Raw genomic sequence first — 18,342 nt, 5'->3', positions numbered from 1 at the left:
ACAGTGACTGAGGAACGACACTCTGAGGTTGACCTTTGGCCTTCAAATATGTGTGCATACACACTTGCATACACATGAACACACACACACACACACACACACACAGCAGCAGCAGCAACAGAAAAAGAGACTAAAGGAGAAGGTAAGGATAAGAAAGGGCAGAAAATTATGGGGAAATAGGTCAAAGTATGTTATGTACTTGTATGAACATGTATAATGAATATAAACTGTAAAATGAGTATAAACTAATAAGTAAAATAATTGAGAGTCAAGGTAGGTGAACCAAATTTGACAGCATCATGACACCTTTAGTTCAGTGATTATTCCAAGGACTAAATTTATGTGACCACAGTAGACTACTTGGTTTTTATTCTCCTTGGCTGGGCTTGGTATATATAACCTTTCTGCTTGAAGAAAACAGAGAAAGGACCCTATTGTATTCAAATAATAATTAAGGACACCTGTGTTGATTAGCTACATTGTTGATCTAATTATTGTGGCTCTGAGTAAAGAATATAGACCTCTTTTTTCTGAATAAGTGCCTTATTGACCCTTTCCTTGTAGCCCTTCATCACTTAATGCCCACATGTACTAATTTCAAAAAGAGTAATTTGCCTTTAAAGACTGATAATTTCAACTAACTGTTTTGATCAAGGGAGGATTTATAAGTCCTTGCCAGTTGGGTTAATTGCTCATTCAAGGCCTTTAATTGTTCCCTAGCTAACTTATTTTTAAGAGGCATTTGAACTAGCCTTTCTTTTGCTTATTAGGTGCTTGGCAGCTTCCCAAAGTAAGCAAGGGTTGGCATCTGCTGTGTGGTACTCAGTGACTGGGGACTTTCGCCTTCACATGCTATCCTTCACTATCCTCTTTGGCTCTCAAGGTCCAGGTTTCTTCTTTCCTGGAGTCTCCTTCCCTTCCAAACAGGATAATAACACAACACACAACTTTAGTGGCCCAAGTTAGGCTTAGGATAGATCATCAGCTTTGATTTTTTTTTGTTTCTTAAAAGTTTAAAAAAAAATTATTTATTTTTACTTTATGTGCATGAATGTTCTGTCTGCATGCATATAAGTGCACCATGTGTGTGCAATGCCTGAAAAGGCCAGAAGAGGGTATCAGATACCCTGGAACTAGAGTTATGGATGGTTGTTAGCTGTCATGTGGGTGCTGAGAACTGAACCTAGGTCCTTCTCAAGAGCAGCCACTGCTCCTGAATGCTGAGCCATCTCTCCAGCTCCTTTTCTTGGTCCTTGTTGAACCATTTGGATGTGAACTCAGAAAATGGTTGTCACATGTTCAGTGTAAGAACTGGGTGGTGTCTTACTCTATTTTCTTTTGCTATAATGAAATATTTGAGACTGAATAATTTATAAAGAAAAGGAATTCATTTAACTCACAGTTCTGGAGGCTGGGAAGTACAAGGGCATGGCTTTGGTATCTGCTTAGTATCTGATAGGTCCCTTGACAGATGGCAAGAAGAGAGAGAACATACAAGAAAAGAGAGAGAGAGAGAGAGAGAGAGAGAGAGAGAGAGAGAGAGAGAGAGAGAGAGAGAAAACAGTGCCAAGGACAGGAAAGGCACTCAAGCATATTGTTTTTTAGCTACATCAGAACAAAGAGCACCAAAGAGCATGTGGGAGGGAGAGGTGAATTCCGTGCTATCTTTGAAACCCAGGGGAGAGAAGCCGACATTTGTAGCAGAGCTACAGAAAGGACACAAGAGTTTGCCCAGTATAGAGGTTTACAGATGCTTTTCAGGTTTCTGATTAAAAAAGAAACCAAAACAACCAGTTTCAAAGGCATAATCAAAATGGAAATGTATTAACCTGGGACCGAGAGAGGAGAGTATAGATAAGGCTAAAATGCATTTAAATGGCCTAAAGCTCTTTTCTATGCATTTACCCAGCACCCCGGGATTGCCTTCTTACACAGCTCTACAGAGTGTTAGGTAGTCTGCATGGAAGGCTTTAAAGTCTTGGGCAGAATGCAGCTATGCAGATCCACAGGGTCGGCATGAGTGCAAAGGGGCATGGTGGCAGCAGACACAGTCCCAGGGCTGCTGGCTGCCCTGTCCTGGGGACCAGCAGACATCTTCTTTACCTGGGGTGAAAAAGAAGATTAGCTGCCACTTGTCACTGAGGATGCTGCTTCCTCACAGGACCAGACACACTCCAGTTCTTGTTTTATTCTTTTGACCCTTGTTTGTCTCTTCCTTTTCCGCTAAGGGAGCAATCACCCTCACCCCCCTTTTTATTCCAAACCCTTTAATTCAAGGTGTGTATGGGGGACATTTAGGGTGATAGTATAGGCCAACCTACCACTAGCAAAGGCAGAAATCTCTTGAAGTCCCTATTTATTCTGCAGAAATGGGACAATAGTACCCATGTCTAGTGCATGCTCACAGCTAGGATCATGGTGGAAGTATTGGGTTTGGAGGTAGAATAAGTGTCTCCTAATTAATTAATTTATGGTAAGCCAGTTCTTATTTTTTGAAGCTATGCCATCTCCATTTTAAAAATAAACTATCCTAAAAAACAAAGACGGTTATTTGTGAGGATCAACTCACTGACGTGGAAGTGCTTCAACGCTGGTAGAGCTCTTGACAAACGTTGGCTGTTGTCACTATTTTATGGGGCATAGTGGGGTCCCAAGTTGTCAGGCAAGTGGAATTCTGAGACAGGCACTTAAGTTGCTTGTTCTAAGAAGTGTTGGTTTCTCACTTGGGCCCACAGGGTGACTAAATGAAGGGTAAGAGCCTGGTGTCTCTGCCTTCCACTCACATCTGGCCCCTTTACTCTGGGTTGCCTGCTTAGCTCTGCAGGTTGGCGTGCTATTCACTCAAGGAGTGTCCATCTAACGTAGCTCATCTCTCTTCAAGGCTGAGGGTGGAGAATTGAATCATTGTTCTAAACCCACCATCAATTGGATTCCAGGAAGAGCAAACCTTGCCGATTAGACCATTTCCCAGATGAGGGCAACTGTCCACGAGGAAGAGACTGTAGCCCAAAGCAGAAGTAATCATCTCCTGAGAGCTGGCTTGCCCCCTCACAAAATCAGGTCTTCTTTGGACCACTTAATCAGAACTGAGACAGCCATTCCATACATTGATCAGAATTCCTCAATTACGCCTACCTGTGGTGTCCTACCCCATTCTTCCTCTATGTGTTAGATACCTAACACAGTACCCTGCCTGAAGGTGGACTTGGGGTCAGTTGACCCCTTTACCTGTTCCTCTTTCCAGTGTGACCACACTGAACAAATCTTTCTTTGCCTTACACAGTTATTCATCTCTTTAATTGGTATATTGGTACTGGTGGCCAAGCCTAGTCTGCTGGGTTTGCCAGAACCTAGGCTTTTACTTGAAACACTCTGGCTATAATACAGGATTCTACAGTAATCTGTCCGTTGTATAAATGTAAACATTTGTTTCCTTGGAGCCATCCGTTTATCTAGCAATCAACAAGTAGTTTTACTTGGGTGCCTGCTGAGTTTCAGGTGAATCTGAATCTAGGAAACTGGGTCAGGTAGGGGAAAGAGATAAGAAATAAGCAAACAAACAATTGGATTTGTAATCTCAAGTTGCTATGTGCTATGAAGGGACCAACAGGGCTGAGGTGGAGATACTGTGACGTGAGCTGCCCAGAGCTGTTTTCGACTCTTACTTCCCCTAGTGATGAGTAATGGCTTTGAGTGGTAAAGGGGTCTTGTTACATCCTGGGTCTTTCCCCCATCCATGATTAGACCTGAGCGTTTCTCAGACTCTTGAGAGTTCATTGTATTGTAGATGAGCTGTCTGCAGCCACTCAGAGGTTGCTGCTGGCTTTCTGTTTCCAGGTGAGGAGCACATCCCAGGGGTTGTGGGATCTGACATCACTGTGTTTCCTACTGTTTACATCTCATCCCAACAGGGCTGAATGCCTACGGAAAGGACTATATATAAACTTCCCTGCCACCAAGGACTCTGCAGGGGCTATGTATGGGTGAGATAGAGGGAAGAGACTGGGCAGAGACAACAGGGGACTTTGCTGGTATCTGCAGCAACAGGACCAGCTTCTGGGATGCCTGTACCCAAGCCTGCAAGCTGAGTAATGCCAGAAACAGTGGCTGGGGGCCTGGCTAGACTTTATCAGGAAGCTAAGGAAGCCTGCTTCCTTCTTAGGCAAGCTTGCCTGGGACAACTTGGCGCTGTCTTGGACAGCCCACTCAGCACCTGCCTTCTGGATCAGGCATCTCTCAGGAGAGCCAGCAGGAAGCGTGTTGGCATTTACTTCCTTTCTCAGCTTAAAAACTCTCTCTTCTGAAGCAGATCAAGTAAGTGCTGTGATGCAGATCTGGGGAATCACATTTAGAGATGAAGGGTAAGATGCAAATGTCAGGGGTTCACATTCTCTTGCTCCTTGGGGTGGGGGGTTTGGGGGTTGGGGGAGGGAGTGGGGAGCTCTCATGGTTAAGTTATGACTGGAGAGTCTGTGAGGAACAGGGAGGAAACCCTGGTCTGGGAGTCCAAAAATCAGGACTCTGCTCTTAACCAGATTGTAAGCCACTTCACCTCTTGTCATCAGCCCTCTACTTGTAAAATACAGGGCATGGATGATGTAAATGATGCCCCTAGGTCTTTCTAGATCAAATAATTATATATATATAAAAATTATTTTTATTATTTTTTAAAATGTGTATTAGTATATTGCCTGCATGTAGGTAAGCACACCCATGTCGTGCAATGCCCACGGAGGACAAAAGAGGCCATCAGATCCCCTGGAACTGGAGTTATGGACAGTTGTTAGCTGCCATGTGGGTGCTGGGATTCGAACCCAGGTCTTCTGCAAGAACAACCAGTGTTCTTAACCGCTGAGCCATCGCTCCAGCCCCAAATAATATTTTTACACAATATATTTAGATGTAGTTATTGAAAACAAGAAAACAACATTGAAAGATTTTTGTTTTTTGAGGCAGGGTCTTTCCAGGGCCCCAGCTGGCCTGGAAGTTGATATGCAGATTTGCAGGCCAGGCTGGCCTGGATCTCACAGAAATCTGCCTGCCTCTGTCTCCTGAGTCCCTGGCTCCCTGTGCCACCACACCTGGCTCCAGACTTTGTTCTTGGGTTGCTGTCACTTTTGAAGAGTGGCTAGGAAAGAAAGATGAGAGTTAAGTTGTTTGTCAGTGAGAAAACATGTAGCCCCACAGTTACCATAGATTGGAGGCTTAAAATTCTTTGTGACTGACATTTAGTTTCTGTTGAACTGAACAATTGTCAACTCATGGCCACCCAGCTGTGTCATTTATACACTGACCAATAGAGAGCTCTGGTGAATCATGTTTTCACCAGCATTTGGTCATGCATTTTGATTTTTCCATTCCAGTGGGAATACAGTAATATTTTATTGTTGTTTTAATTCATGCTTTCCTTACTTAAGTCTAATGATGTTGAGTGTGCCTGTTGGACATCATGTGTGCATCTAGTTATGTGTCTGCATGCATTTTGTACATATATGTGTGCTGTAAGTAGTTATTTCCAGTTAATGATTTGTCTTTTCTTTTTCTTGGTGTCATTGATGAACAGAATTTTTAAATTGTTTAATTTTGCTGGTAAGTGGATCTTGATTCTAACTCAAAAAGATTTTGGGAACTGGAGAGTGGCTTAGCAGTTAAGAGAGCATATTGCTCTTGTAGAGTTTGATTCCCAGTACCCATGTCAGGCAGCTGACAATTGCCTGAACTCCAGCTCTGGGGGATCTGATCTGATACCCTCTTCTGGACTCAGTGCTCACCTGCACTCACATGTGCACATGTCCGCACAGAGATCTACACATTTGTATATAATCAAAAATATAATACATCTTCAAAAGATTTTGCCAAAATTGAAATCTTGAAGACGATTCCCTAAGTTTTCTAGAAGTGTTGTGATCCCATGGTTTGCTTTTAGGCCTCCAATCTTTTGTTTGCATTCGGGTTCATTTATTCTACTGGATGCGCCTTGTTTGTTCCAGCAACATTTGGCAAAAGAACTGGTTTGGTAAAATCAACTTGTAGAACTTCTGGTTGATGTGTGATTAAGTTTCGAGCTCCATATTTTGTTCATTTATCTGGGTGTCCTCATCCAGTGCTGTGCTAGAATGGTCTCTATAGCCTTACAGAAAGCCTTGAGGGCAGGTGGTATAAGTCCTCATCATGCTTCTCCAAGATGATGTTGGGTCGACAAGATGCTCTGATCTTCCCTGTACATTTCAGCATGATCTTCTCTGTTTTCAAAATGGGTCATTGGTGTTTTTATGTCTAACTTTTAAGCATCAGTTCAAGAAGGTGAAATAGTTGAATAATATTGATCCCTTTGTTTCAACAAGCATGACATTTCTCTCTGTTTATTTAGTCCTTTTATAACTTCTCTCAGGAATGTAGTTTTGTAATACAGTTTTCAGTGTAGGGGGTCTTATTATATCAGAAATGTTTGATATTCCTATTCCATACATTTAAAAATTATTTTTTTTGTGGTACTGGATACCAAACAGGGCTTATGCATGCTATGCAAACCTAACACTGAGCTACATCCCCAGCCTTTATTTTCGTTTTTTGGTTACAATTGTATAGACAAATATCCTAGACAAAAATTCTGAAGGATTCACTCACATCACCTCACAAAGGTCCTATAATTCAAATACCAATACTGTAACCTGCAGTAGAAATGTGAAAGTCAATGTAAGCATTTTTTAGTTCCTTTTGCACCAATTTAGTAGTCAGCTAATGATGACTATGGATTGGCTGCCCGATTTTGTAAATCAGGTGTCCTGGAATCCAGCCATACTCAATGGCTGATTTCCCTCCACAGTGGCATAGCTGCGGAGACACCGCAGAGTCTATGGCTGGAAAGCCTGAAATTTGGCCTAACTTTTAGAAGCAGTTTGTTGATCCCTGCCCTAATTTCTCAGTGTGTGCAGGGATGGCACCCTGGGAGGTATCACACCTTGGCAGCTGTTTTGGACATAGTTGAACGTTTAGTCATGTTCCTGCCCTGTTAGGAGATACTGGTAGCAAGTCTCTTCTCTTCTGATAATAAAAAATGTCTCCAGGTACTGTCAAATGTGCCCTGGAGTCAGAAATACCGCCATTTGAGAACTAATTCCATGAGGTATTGGGCTAAGCTGTAAAATTACTCTGATATTGTAATGCTGTGGTGAACATGGAGTGCAGTATCTCTTTAAGATTCTGCTTTCAACTCTTGGTTATGTATCCCAAAGTGGTATTTGCTGGATTTTGTGGCAGTTATATTTTTAGTTTTGTAAAAGAACCTCCACGCTGTTTCCACAGTGACTGTGCCATTGTGCGTGCCAACAACAGTGTACAAAGATCACGACTTCCCCACATCCTCACCAACATTTGTTAACTTTTTAAAAATAAGAGCCATCCTAACAGGGGTGAGGTGGTGTCTCACTGCAGTTTTGATTTGTATTTTGCTGCTGACTAGTAATGTTAAGTATGTTTTAGAGACTCGTTGCCTATTGGTATATCTTCTTTTGAGAAATGCTTATTCAAGACTGTTGCTCATTTTTAAATGATTTGTTTATTAACTGTTGAGCTGTAGGAGTTTCTTATGTGTTTTGGATATTAACCCCTTACTGGATGTATGGTTTATGACTGTTTTCCTTTGTTCCGTAGGTTGCCCTTTCACTCTGCCAGTTGCTTCCTTTGTTGCTCAGAAGCTTTTTAGTTTTATGCAGTTCTAGTCACCTGCTTTTGCTTTTGTTCCCTGTCCAGCTGGGAAATCGTTTCCAATTCCAATGCCATGAAGCCTTTCTTCTGTTTCTGTGTGTGTGTGTGTGTGTGTGTGTGTGCGTGTGTGTGTGCAGGTCAAATGTGTGTGTGGACGCCAGATGTGTGTGTTGGAGGCCAGATGTCTCTCTCCACTTTATTTTTGAGACAAGGTCTCTCACTGGTTTGAACCTCACTGATTCAGCTATACCTGCTGTATGTATACACAAATAGTCACATACACAAACATACACATGTATGCACACATATGCGCAAGTGTACACGAATAAGTGTGTATGTGCATCTGATCGTGTATAGACATTACATATATATGAGTACATGTTTACATGATCATGATTCTGCATATGAGTATATATGTTTGTATGTACATGTAGGAGTGCATTTGTATGCCTGTATCTGGATGATTTAGCACATGCCCGATGGGCTATCATAGGTGCCTTCTTTATTTTGTCAATTGTTGTCAGTTCCAGTAAGAAATATATGCCAACACAGTGGAGGCAATTAAGGAGTCTTTGGTGAAAGGACTGTTTACAATGGTGTAGGCAAGACTAAGGGAAATTAATAAGGTGCACTACTCCAGGGCCAGGATTCTAGGAGTCACTACTGCAAGGAGAGGGGGTTGTTTTGATAGGCAAGAGACAGCATCTTCATGGAGAGGGGGTTCTATGCATGGCCTGTGTTAGAAGAATGCATCCAGCTCCTCTGACCTGGTAGGGGCTATTCGCAATCAAAACCTTACTTCCCTTCTTCCTTCCAGTATTCAGTTGGAGTTTTTCAATGTCCAGATATAACTGAAGCCAGAGGCCAAATATGGGAAGACATCAGTGTGGTCTATACTGTTATGCTGTCCTAGCCTCTGCGAGAAGAGCAGCACGAAGATGGGTGAGGGTTGGAATTGAAAGGGCAGAGGAGAGGTCATCGGCATTGGCTGATTTCAACTACTGTGTGGAGGAAGGAGACTGTCTATGGAATACTCACCATCTGCTAGGCTCTGTGTTAGATCCTTTACCTACTTTATTCTTGTGGTACAACTTTCCTTATCCTGTGCTTCAGAGAAGGAGACAGATTGACTTACCCCAGGCCAGAAGTGAGATTCAAAAATCTGTTCTGGTTTATTTCAAAGTCATTGCTCTGATCATTATACCACGCTGACCCTAGTAATTCATGTTCTGCCTGGTGCCCAGGGAGGCTCTGGGGTTAGCAGATAAACAGAAGGAAGACTTCAGTGCTGCTCTAAGTGAACAAATCTTTCCTGAAACAATTAGAAGGCAGTGAAGATGTGACAAGATCAAAGAAGTTGTCTTCTGTGGGCCAGAGGGGAACATGGAATTAATGACAATCTGTTTACCGTGGTGGGTGCTGGGGACCAAGGGTGACCCAGTGAGTCAGCACCTGTCAAGCCTCTTCTCAAGGTATTTTTTTTAGCTCTTACATGAATACACACTGTATCAATTTACATTTCCATCAACAATGGATTAGAATTTCCTTTTCTTTGCATCCTTACCAGCATCTACTATTTTTTGTCTTTTTGAAACTAGTCATTCTAACTGGGATGAGATACCCTTTTTTTCAAGGTTTCTCTGATGATTAGTAAAATCCTTTTCCAGTAAAATCTTCTTATCTGGGCTCTTAAGGGTCCTTAGTTGGAGTTGTATTTCAGCATAATTGTTTTCCCAATTCTAACACAGTGCATTTAATTATGGAACATGGGCCTCACTGGACTGGCATGGACATCTGCTACTTGTGAGGTGAAGAATCCGTCTGTGACAATGACTTCCACATTGGCTGGTTAAGAGGATTTTGGCTTTAATGGGAGCATGAATAGAAATCATGTCTCTTGTCTAGGTCTAGAGGAGGATGACATGTGATGTTCAACCTCACTTTTCTCGAGGGTCGAGGAAAAAGCAATGCTCTTCATTAAGCAGAACAGAACATAGTAAACAGGATTTCCAATAGCCATGTCGTTCAAGAAACACGTGTAAGTAAATGTCAGATGCTGTAAAAGTGAAAGTAAGGGAGTTTCCATAGCCGTGTTCCCCCTTCCCCTTTCTCTGTATCCTTGCTGTGTTGTGATGTGTGGGTCAATATTTCTACCAGGTGCTTTTGAGATAGAATAGGAATGGAAGAATGCAAGGCATTTCTTTTTATTCAGTTGTTTTTAATTATGTGTATATGTGTGTGTCTGTGTGGGGGTATGTGCACGTGAGTGCGGGTACCTGTGGAGGCTAGAGGCATTGGATCCCCTGGAACTGGAGTTACAGGTGGTTGTGAGTCACCTGATGTGGGTACTGGGAACTGAACCTGGGTCTTCTGCAGGAGCAGTATGCTGTCTTAACTGCTGAGCCATTTCTCCAGCTCCTCAAGGCATTTCTGATCTTATAATATTTTAATCATAGAAAGACACACTCATAGAGCCATGGAGTAAGAACAGATCAGACTTCAGGTGATTTAGTTTCCCTGTCTCTTATGTAACTTGAGTGAGAGATGGTTATCTGACCCTATCTGACATGCCAGCGATGGAGTGCTCAAGACCATACAGGTCCTAAACACAGTCTTAATTTAGCAGTAACGAAACAGTAGTAACAGAAGCACCATTGACTGAATACTTAATGTTTGCCAGCTACTGTGGTAGACACACTACAATACATGCCATTCCTGTCACAGTGTTTAAACAGATAACCTTATTCAATCCTTATAATTAGTTTAGGATAGATGGATGAACTGAATCTTAGTATTTTTCTTCCTAAGTATGATCATGTAATAAAATATTTTCTCTGCAGTCTATCTCCTTTTTCCATTCAATAGAACATCATGGAAATCTCTGCAAGTTAAGTGCTTTCATCCAAATTCACCTTTAGAAGTGGCATAAAATACTGAGACCCCAATGTACCTTATTGCATTCAAACATTTCTATATCTTTGGGTATGTTCTTTGTTTCTAGATTTATTTTTTTTTTGCTTTTTGTTTCCAGGAACAATACTACAAAGCACATTCTTATAGATATAACCTTATGAAGGATTTCAAATGCTAACAGATGTTGTCAGATTGCTTACAGGAAAGGCTATAGCAATCTACAGTCTCACTTAAAAGTTCTTCTGTAATTCTTTGGAAAGCACACAATAGATCAAATTTAGATAAAGCAAAACATAGCTTCTCCCTGGATAAGTACTGCCCCATGCAGTTTCCAAACTCATAATTTAAGCTGATTGTGATGTTGGACTTCAGGAGAATGATTCTGAGAGGGATCACATTTATGGACTGTAAATCCACATGTGGTTTGTCAGAATGCCCTCCAATAGAGGCTGAACTGGCAAGGATCATTTTATAGCTCAAAACCAGAGGCTTCTTACTGCAGAAGCACATTCAGTTCACACCTCACCAGTGAGGTAGGCAAGTTCCATGGCACTGTCTTTCCGGAACCCTGAAGGTGCCCCCTAGACAGCACGGCCTCTGGCCCTCCTTGTTTTGACCTGCCTCTTACCTGGCTTTGGGAGGCAGCTTTAGGTAGCTCTCACATTGCTAGAAAGGAGGCGTCTTCTTGGTGTTCCCTCACTAACTGACATGAGGTGGTTCTGGGAGGTAGAATGGCACTGTTAAGAAATGAAGTTATCCTTCACTCAGAGTAGGTTTTCCCCTCTACAGACAACGAGGCAAATTCAGTGGGTCCTTAATGTGGTGAAAACCAACATGGGCTTATTACAGAACACACTGTTAGCTTTGTGGGATATAAGTTACACTATAGCTCAAGTTGTTTGTATTAAATTGACTAAATTGCTTATTAACAAATAAAAAGGTATTATCTCTTCCCACAAAGCTCAACACAAGACATATAAATGGACATATAATTTCTCCTTAGGAAACGTGCTCTGAAGCTCTGAGAGGTGATGGCCCTTGAAAAACTGAGGGAAAAGGAGTTCTAGTTGTAATTTTTAATATGGCCACTAGATGGCAAAATTGTCTCACAGTCATTAAAACCACATTGTTCAGGTAGAGACAAAGGCACAGGCTGCCCAGTAAGAAAACTACGCAATGGTATATGTGGAAGATACTTCTGAAATCACCTAGTTTATTCTATATTTTAATTGCACACGTGACACAGAAATGTATTCTACTTGTAAAGGATTCATGCTTTATATATATTTCCCTTCCCTTCCTCTTCTCCTTGCTAAGCTTGTTTCCTACCCCAAAGAAAATCAGGCTTTAATACTTCAGGGGTATTGCTGTATGGCCATTTCTATGCAGACATGCACATGTCTTTGAACATGTATGCATACATCTTTTCCTTGTGGTCTTTTTGAGGCAGGGTCTCCCTGTAGCCCCAGCTGACCTGAAACTTGTTATGTAGACGAGGCTGACTTTCAACTCACAGAGATCTGTCTGCCTCGGGCTCCCCAGTGCTGGGATTAAAGGCGTGCACTGCCACACCATGCTCACATCTTTTCTTAATAAACATTCCTGCCACCTCCTCATTTTGTAAGTATAGACAGCATGAGGTTGGACAATGTTAGTATTGTTTTGTGGGAAGAGCCTGTCCCAAGTTTTAAATTTTGACTTTGCAGTAGTGGTTACTCAGTTTGGTCAAACTTTGAAGCCTTCATCAAGCCTCTATTAGCTCATTTGACAAGCCATTAAGGTCTCCTAAATCAGATCGGTGTAGCAGACAGCTCTAGGTCAGTGACTGGCAGGTAGAAGACTAGTCCTTTCTCCTTGCCTGGGGAACACAATTGTTTGCTCTGTTAGAAGGAACTTTTCCTTTTCTCTCTTTTTTTTTTTTTTTTTTTTTTTTTTTTTTTTTGTCAAGCACACACAGCCCATTAGGGAAAGGGCACAGACTTCTTTACCTTGCATCTTCTAGGACTTTCTGAAGCTGATCATGTGAGCACACAGAGAACATGTGATCACATCAGTCAGGCTCCAGTTTTAATGACCCAGCAGCCCAGAAGCAGGAGTCTAACCAATGCTAAGGCCTTCCCTGGTCAGCCACTGAGTGTCTTGGCTTGGTCCAAGCTCAGGAGAAGGGTTATGTTTGTCAGCCAGAGGGAAATGCCAAGCACAAAATGGAATTCAGAAAGGTCGAACGAATGAGGCTCAAGTTCAGACTCAGTTCAGGCCTGTAAATTAGTGCCAACTTCTAAATGATCTGTGCTTGAGTTTCCTCACCTGTAAAACTGGAAGGATGAGTCAGGGCCCCACTGAAGTTATGCTGGAGCAACAGTCAAGAAGCTCGGAGCCTGCAGTGCTTCCTGCCATGGTGCTGCCTCAAGCTCTGTGCAATGGGACAAATGGAACAGAATGAAACCCTTCTCCCTGCCCCAGCTTTCTATTCCCTGGCTCCACACTGGCTCCTTTTTTTAAAGTGGTCTGAAGGTGGATCTACATAGATCAGACTGAGGAAACAGCCCAAGCTGCTTGCTGACCCAGACATGAATGGGATAGCATGCCCACCACACTTTAAATGTCCCACTTTGAGCTCTATGTAACAATCCCGGAAATCTCCTCTGGTCCCTTTAGAAACCATTTCCAACTAAATATTTGAAAGTGCACGCTCAGCCATCAGTGTGCTGCTCTGTTGTAGTGTTTGCACCTCACAGCAGTCATATTTGAAAAGTAGCAGGTGATTGTTGTATTAAAAAGAAAAGACCAGGGACTGGAGAGGTGGCACCGGAGTTAGGAGCACTGGCTGCTCTTGCAAGGACCTGGATTTGAGTCCCAGCACCTGTAGTTAACAACCGTCTGTAACTCCAGTTCCAGGAAATTCAATGTCTTCTTCTGGCCTCCATGGATATTGTATGACTTGAGTGTACTTACAATATGCAAGCAAAACACCCATACTCATAAAAAACAATTTAAAAACTAACATTAAAAAACCAACATAATCTTAATTTTTTCCACTAAAATCCCCAGCAGGATCCAAAGAAACAGCTTATCCATTTCGGTTGGGAAAAGTTTCCTGGGAATTAAACTGACTGAGGAAGAAGCTAGCTGGTGGCAGCAGGTCCTCAGGTTGGATCAGCAGCCCTGCAGTTGATTGAATTGTCCTCCCTCCCTGGAGACCAAGTTGCGGCAGGTGAGGCTGTTCCTCTCCTCTCTCTTTCCCTGAGAGCTGTTGAATGAGCGACAGCTCCTTTTTCTTCCGTTTCTTGCAGATGTGAATGTCTCTTAGGGCTACCACACATCTTTCTTGGGAATAGAGAGGCACTCAGTAGCCTGCTCAGAGACCACAGCCTGTGGAGTTATCTGTACCTTGTTCAGCTGTTATTACACAATGGGAATTGTCTATTTCCATGGTTCTCATCCTGCGCATGTTAACTCTGAGGCATGTTGTGGGGTCCCTGGGACAGGCTTTAATGAGGCCATCTCTGGAAATCCCTGGACTCATGTTTTCAGAAAGCCTGGATGATATCTCCGGAGATGAGAAGGGTTTATTTTCCATGCAGGTTGAAAGGATGAAGGAACAGATGTAGAATCCTTTAGTTTCTCACTATTTTCAGTGTATATTGAAGATTCAACAAGACTGATTGACTGTTTAGAACTTCTGTGACTGTGGAGAATTGGAATGTTGCAGATCTAGAGCCAAGTTATCTGGGGCCATCTTCAGCTCCTTTAATAACCATTCATTACCCAACTCTGAGTCTGACCTAGAAATCTTTGTGTCGGGATTTAATACATCCTTTTGGGATGTATTAAACTTCACAGACAACTAGCTTTCACCAACCCAAAGGCTAAGGGATGCTATAAGCTCTCATCCGGGGCCTATAGCAGAGATTTCCTTGCTGTGCTGTAACCTTCCTACCTGGTGTTATTATCCACATATTTGAAAAGTACTTTGATTTCTGACTTTCTTTTGTTCTGTAACTATAAAAATTTCATGAAACTTTGGCCATATTGGAACACAGTGTTTGTGGTGACCTGAGTTCATGTTCCAAGGCCATGTTCACTTGTCTTTGACCCCAGAATGAACTACCTCCATCCTCGTGGGGGTGAGAGCTGTGTTTTGCGTTGCTGAATGCTAGGATGGGTTGCTGTGTGCTGACCAAGAATGACCATCGCCCTGTGGCAGCTTTCCTTCTACTGTAGGCAGGCGAGGGCAGGACGCAGATTCAGGCTTTGGGTTTTAAATGTCTCTCACTATGATGAAAGTACTGAGCTTTCTAATGGAAAGGCAATTTGATGACACACTGAAGCTATGGAAGAAAGCTTTTACACCCCAGCAGACTGGAATTAAATCAACTTTGACCGTCTCCCTTGAAGAGGCTTGGAAGAGTGAGTCATTTTTCTTTTTCATTAGTAGAGACAGGTGCTGTCTATAGTCAAGGCTGTGAGCTGCATTCCTGGTGACTCTGTTTCAATAGAATTCCTTCTCCTTTCTGCGTGAGCTGAAAGCCTCTTCCTTGCCAACCATCTCCCATTGGAAAGTCTTGTCTCTGAGTAGAACTATATACCAAAGCCATTCAGGGAAAAGCTGCCCTGAATTAAGCAGCGGCAAGCCTGCTAGCAGAGCCTTGTTTGAATGGCTGCTATCTTGCCTCTGCAGGAAGCGGGGCAGCTTTGAAAAATGCAGAGTCAGCTAAGTTAGTGCAGTGCTGAGAACTGCTCAGCATGCTTCACTGTTCAATGCTATCCCATTCGATGAAATGATTTTCAGAATCCTAATGTTTCAGATGCCAGAGGAGGAGGAAGAAAGCCGAAGCCAAAAAGAAAAAAAAATCACCTTCCAAAATCATGGGCTGATTTCACAGTGAAAAGGAAAGTCAGCTTTGATCTGCTATATTGGGCACAGAGAGAGTTTCTGGAAGATATGGGCCAATCTACTGGGCCTTCAGGGGACCCTTGTCACCTGGAGGGACATGCCGGACCAAGGTGGCTGTAAGATTGCCTTCAAATTAATTAAACTTCAAACAACATTTTTTTTAGACCCCAGACCTCTCCCTTCCTTTCCTTGAACATTTGCTTTAGTTCATGTTCAATTGCAAATTCCTTCTCTGCCATGTAAATTTTAGGCCTTTTACTAGCTTTTTTCTAAGACACGAAGCCACCCCTTTGAAATGTAGTCACCAAAAAAGATGGTGCCCCAACCAGGATCTCAGTGGGAAAACGGAGCCTCAATCTGAGAAGTAATGATTTGCAAGTCATGTGGCCTCGTCCGACTGACCGCCTTGCTGCTAAAAGCTTCCAGTACTCATGCAAGGACTCATCACAGCCCTCCATGACCTTCTTACCATTCATTTCTGCAGTTAAGTTTGAACTCTTCACCTCTAAAGCTCTTGCTGAACTGTTCCTTGTCTGTCTGACTCCGTCAGGTACAACCTTTCTTTGATATTATTTAATCTGAATCCACTTTTAACTGGACTCTGGAATCAAAGCCTGGTCTTCCCAGATGGAACTATACAGAGAGCTCATGTCCCACCAGCTTCACTTCTAGTTCTTCCCAATTCTGTTACCTGGGAATATGCATCTCAGTGCTTCCCCATGGTGGGAAGGCTCTGGCCACCCTCTTTGTTTCTTTCAGCCTTTCTTTTGGTTTGATTTCTCTTTCTACAAGGTTTTATTTTGCATTTTCTTGTTTTTTTGTCATAAACATACATTTTTATTTGTTGAGTAGGTGATACATTAGAGATGATGTAAATATGGGAGAAGTGAGGTGTCTTTGAGTTTGTCAGAGGCCTTTGTTCTCCCCTCAGGTGGGCTTTAACTCAGGAGTTAGGGTGCTGGATGTTCACAGTTGTATAAAACTTACACTGAGTCAGTGGCCTCTGGATTATTGTCTCAGGAATTAGAAGAATGAAATTCATGGACCCAAGAGGGTGAGTTTTAGATGGCGTTGCATTGAGCTGCTAATCTAGGGGCTTTTTAGAGGCCTGATGGCAGAAACTGAGGTGTGACATGGGGGATGGGGAGGAGCCGGTCAGTCCACCCACCCGTGCAATATTCAGTTGCTTCTTAGTCTTGGTCACATCATTCCTGGGATTTCTGGCCTCCAGCAAGGTCATTTTTGGAACTGTTAGTTTGTGGTTCTTGCCTTACCTGACCAGTTTCTGTCTCCTTTTCTCACCACTGTGTGCAACTGCGGGAAAGCAGCTCTTGTGTCCTGGGGTCTCAGGAGGGAGTGACTGCATGGTGGTTGTGTGAGAAAGGTGTGCTTCACTGAGAGAGGACCCTGCTAAGCTTGGTGCTGAGAAATCTGGGCCTTGGGTTCCTTATGACTGGACTGATCCTCACCTTTTTTGCTCAGTGTGGGACAGTGGTCCAGATGATGAAATCTGTCCCAGTGCATCAGTTTCCTCACCTGTAGAAATTGGGGCTGAGATCAGATAAGATTATTGGGAGGATTACAGATAGGATTGTTACAGGATTGCTTGCATGTCAAATGCTTAGTGTCGCTCTCAGCTCAGGGTAAACATTCAGTGCATCTTTAGACATATTCGTCATTACAGTATGATCTTATTTTTTCCTCCTGGATGACAAAGCAGTCAATAATTTAATCTTTGGAGGAAAAAGAGTAAGGTGGGAATAGTTCTTTTGATTTCATATGTTCTCCCAGTTCTTCAGCCTTTTAACTACTTCTTTCATTTAGAAATTTTAATCAATTAATCATCCCCACTTCCAGCAAGTAAGGGAAAGAATCAGATGACAGCATGGATAGAAATCCTTGCATAGAAATAATGCTTCAAAATCTGGGCTGTAAGTGACCCCTGAGGACCAGATCCTCAACTGGCCCTGAGTGAAAAGAAAAAAGGGTTAATTTTGTCCAACTGCATGGTCTTAAAAACCCAAAGGGAAAATATAACCAAATATTAAAATTACTGGTTTGTTTCTTTAATAGTCCAAGGGATTATACTCCCTATACATTAAACTTAAATCCACATGAAATATTATTTATATAGCTATTTCTCACTGACCAATGGTTTCTTTTTTGGTAAGGAAAATGCTGCTCAGATATAAAACTTAAGACCTTGGTTCAATTCAGCACTGCACTGTCTAACTATAGTCAAGATAGACAGGACTACCATTGTTTTAATCCAAAAACTGAATGATAGTTAAATTTCTTCTCTCCCTCTCTCTCTAGAAGCCATCTGGAAGAGACTTCACACTGTGATTCTAGCCACTCCAACAGCTATCAAAATGCCTGAAAGAAAATTCTGGGTTTGTTACACTCAAGTTTGGCCTTGGAGGCCAAAAGAAAAATGGAGAGAAACACAATAGATTCTATTCAAGAGAGTCTAATGCACTTTGATTTGGACATTTAAAAAATATCTTCTGATTTGGGCTCTCCTGTTCCTTGCCAAAGACTTGTAATGCTAGTAACCCTTGTCCTTGCTTCTCCCTCACATGTCTTTCCAGACAGCAAAGACTTCCCTACTTCCTTATATCAATGCACTTTGGGAATCTTTTAGGCAGGACCACTGGTGGGGTGCCCCACTGCCACACCTGATGAGCCCATTCGGCTGGAAGAAGCCAGATCAGTCATTGTTCCAGCACCATGGCAGTTAGGGTTACCCCTTGAAAGTGGGGAATGGTGAGAAGAAGAGGTAGAAATTGCCTAGGCAGTTTAGGGTTCTTAAACCCCCCCAAAGT

At 42.5% G+C, this 18,342-nt stretch overlaps 1 long non-coding RNA gene across 1 annotated transcript; it reads left to right on the top strand.

The window, feature by feature from the left end:
* The first annotated feature begins 4,254 nt into the window (after nt 1-4,254).
* On the top strand, nt 4,255-17,898 carry LOC108491001. The gene is made up of 3 exons (XR_001872508.1): nt 4,255-4,314; nt 13,672-13,834; nt 17,834-17,898. It is a non-coding gene; the product is annotated as an uncharacterized LOC108491001 (long non-coding RNA).
* Nucleotides 17,899-18,342: the final 444 nt, after the last annotated feature.

Source organism: Nannospalax galili, unplaced genomic scaffold, assembly GCF_000622305.1.
Source record: "Nannospalax galili isolate Female #2095 unplaced genomic scaffold, S.galili_v1.0 scaffold257, whole genome shotgun sequence".
Lineage (NCBI taxonomy): Eukaryota > Metazoa > Chordata > Mammalia > Rodentia > Spalacidae > Nannospalax > Nannospalax galili.
The sequence above is the reverse complement of the archived record's forward strand: the minus strand, read 5'-3'. Positions and strand labels throughout refer to the sequence as shown.